Source organism: Octopus bimaculoides, chromosome 5, assembly GCF_001194135.2.
Source record: "Octopus bimaculoides isolate UCB-OBI-ISO-001 chromosome 5, ASM119413v2, whole genome shotgun sequence".
NCBI classification, from domain to species: Eukaryota; Metazoa; Mollusca; class Cephalopoda; order Octopoda; family Octopodidae; genus Octopus; species Octopus bimaculoides.
This window is the reverse complement of record NC_068985.1, coordinates 4,799,251-4,802,578: the sequence shown is the minus strand read 5'-3', so window position 1 is coordinate 4,802,578 and position 3,328 is coordinate 4,799,251. Positions and strand designations below refer to the sequence as shown.

At 38.7% G+C, this 3,328-nt stretch overlaps 1 long non-coding RNA gene across 1 annotated transcript in view; it reads left to right on the top strand.

The window, feature by feature from the left end:
- The window catches only part of LOC106877688 (uncharacterized), a 14,993-nt gene extending 12,341 nt beyond the window's left edge, over positions 1–2,652 (top strand). Inside the window, exon 6 of the long non-coding RNA XR_001410408.2 lies at positions 2,097–2,652. This is a non-coding gene — a long non-coding RNA (uncharacterized LOC106877688). The remainder of the gene's footprint in view (positions 1–2,096) is intronic.
- Positions 2,653–3,328: the final 676 nt, after the last annotated feature.

The window sequence follows — 3,328 nt, the reverse complement described above, 5'->3', positions numbered from 1 at the left end:
AGAAACCTTGCCAAAACAGAGGACTGGAGCCTGTTGCAGCTCTCCACCTTGCCACCTCCAGTCAAACAGTCCAACCTATGCTAACATGGTAAACAGATTTTAAATGATGATAATGATGTTGATGATGATGACATCAAACTTTGGATAAAATCATCTGCCAATCTTGATTGCTTTTTCATGAAAGTTTCTCATTTTTATAAAGCTGAAATTCAAATCAAATCTTAAATTTGATACAAATAACGAATAATGTATAAGAAATTATATCTTTAAAATCTTCTGTGCTACAAAGTCATGTAAAGATATTTACCATTATATATAATAATCCTGTTTAGATCTGCAAGATCTGTCAGTTAACATGATTGTCATCTCAACCTGGTCTGTCTTCATTTTGCCCTGATTCCATTATAAAAAGTAAAGACCTTTTACACCACCACCATCATTATCATGTATCACCATCATCATTTAATGGCATGGATTGGATAGTTTGATAGGAACTGGCAAGCTGGAGGGCCACAGCGGGCTCCAGTTGTTTGTTTTGGCATGGTCACTGCTGCTGGAAGCCCTTCTTAATGCCAACTACTTTACAGAGTGTACTCAGCGCATTTTATGTGGCAGTAGCATGGGAACTTCCTGCATGGCAGTGGCACAGGTGCTGTCACGTGGCACCAGCACCTGTGGAGTTGCCAAGTGACTTGCAAGACAAAGGGCTCCTGGTTGAGAGAAGGGGAGGAATCGAGGGATATGGCTGTGAGCCTGTCAAGAGGTTAGTGTATGACAGAGAGGCAGAGATAGTTGTCTTATTATAGAGGGGGTACTTGGCTACCCCAGTCAGCCAGGCAAGGAGAAGCAAGGTAGGACAAATTTAAGGAACAATAAAGATATCAACTTAGAACAATTAATAATCTTAGTTGTCTTTTATTGAGTTTTGTGTAACTACAAGAATTGCATCAATTCTGAAATCTTCTGTATTGGGAAGAGCAAGGATTGTAAGAAAGGTTCTTGACATCTGAGTAAAGTGGTTGTGACCAATTATCAAGAACATTGATTCTGAATATAAAACATTCATGCACAATGTGAATCATTATTATCATCATCATTTAATGTCTGCTCTCTATGCTGGCATGGATTTGATGGTTTGACTGAAAACTGGCTAGCCAGAAGACTGCATCAGGTTCCAATCTGATCTGGTAATATTTCTACAGCTGGATGCCCTTCCTAATGCCAACCACTCTGAGAGTGTAGTGGATGCTTTTTATGTGCCACCAGTATGGGAACCAGTCCGACAGCACTGGCATCAACCACGCTGAAATGGTGCTTGTTATGTGCCACCAGCACAGGTGCCTATCAGGCGGTGCTGGCATCAGCCACAACAACAATTTCACTTCACTCAACATATCTTCTTAAGCGCGGAATATTGCCCAATACTTGAAGGGTACACTTAAATGGGCTGGTTATGCGACACCGGCTTATGCCACAGCTATGATCTCACTTGGCTTGCTGGGTCTTTTCAAGCAGAGCATATCTCCAAAGGTCTCGGTTGTTTGTCATTGCCTCTGTGTGGCCCAACATTTGAAGGCTGTGTTCACCACTTCATCCCAGGTCTTTCTGAGTTTATCTCTTCACAGATTCCTTCCACTGTTAGGGTGTGACACTTCAAACATTAGGTGTGCTGACTTTGAGGGTGTGGAAGGTGTAATCCCATGAGACCCTGGAATGGGGGACAACAACAATATGCATCTGAAAAGAAAGTTTGCATAATAAAAATAAGAAGAGAAAATAATACTATTAACCTATCTAGTTCCATAAAAAAACTCATTCAAATACATTTTTGAGAAAACTGCAAAAATCTTCAGCATTCTCTCAAGATTAATGATCGATGAAGGTTTGATCCTCTACAGACATCCATAACATCCATAAATATGACAGCTGGTGATATTCAGAGAGTAAACCTATTGAAATGAATTCTAGATTTAGATTAAAATAATAAAATGTACAAACACAAAATGACATTTCTGTAATGGTTCTTTTTGTGAGTTGATGCAGAAGTAATGATGGTGATTGTGATGATGTGATGAAAATATTTGTTTCTTTTGCAGGAGATATGCAACAAAATACTTTTTCGACTTTAAGGTTAGTTGATATGATTTATTTACTGTGCAGTATATTGGCAGAGTGATAAGAGCATCATGTAGAAGGCTTAGCGATATTTGTCTTGGTTGTCTACATTCTGAGTTCAAATATCAATGCAGTTAATTGTACCTTTCCCTTTTTGAATTTGGTAATAATAATAATAGCAGTCCAGGATTGCTAAAACACTTGATTGGATGCCTTGTGATATCTCATCCTGCCCTTTCCCTTCTCACAGCCATACTGTGAAACTGTATTGGCCTTTGTCTTTTCCTTAGATAACATTGTGCTGTAGACAGAGGGAGGCTTCAATGTACATGCAACAGCTGGTCTTCTACACAGTTTCCATCTACCAAATTTTATTCACAAGAAATTGGTCAAACAATTACTGTGGTAGAAAACACTTGCCCAAGTTGATGTGCATTGGGATTGAATCAGGAACCATATAGCTTCAAATTAAATATCTTTGCCAGCCATCCACGGCCACTTCTATTTAAAATACAGCCATCCACTTTCACACCCACAAAGCAGGCACAAGCATTGATATGCTTTAAAAAGTTTACTTAGGAATTGTGTGATTTCAGGTTCAATCTCAATACTCAACCCCTAACCTGTGGTTAAGCCAAATGTTGTGTATGAAATTTGGTAGCAGCAAGCTCTTTTGCATGGACTTTACTTATTCTTTGGTGTTAGATTTTATCCCTTGACCATTCTAATACCATCAGCTGTACCTTTGGTGCATTCAGTGGAATTCCTCCTGTAGTAAGCATTCACTTGAGATAAATGGTCTGATGATACCAAACAATCGATGGTTTCATCCCCCCTTTTTCCTACCAGTGATGGAGGCCCTGCAAAAGTGTCCTTTTTGGGTTTAGTCATAAGAAACGTTCTTCTGGGATAATAGGTCTACTGGAGGAGGACTGACCTAGGGCTAAACGATTAAAACAGAGCTAAAAGTAACTAATTTGTTACTAAATCTGGTATTATTTAATTATAAACTGCCAAAGTATATACACCTGCAGAAATGCTATGGTTGTGGGAATAAAATATTGGATTGCATACTCTTAAGTCATAGGATCAAATCCAGTGCAGGTGGTGTTTTTTTAAATTTTTATTCAGAGTTTGTCCTTCCTCTACTTCAATTCATGTCAGTGTTGGGATTAATTCAACAGATAATCTCTTCATGTTGTCTAAAATTGGA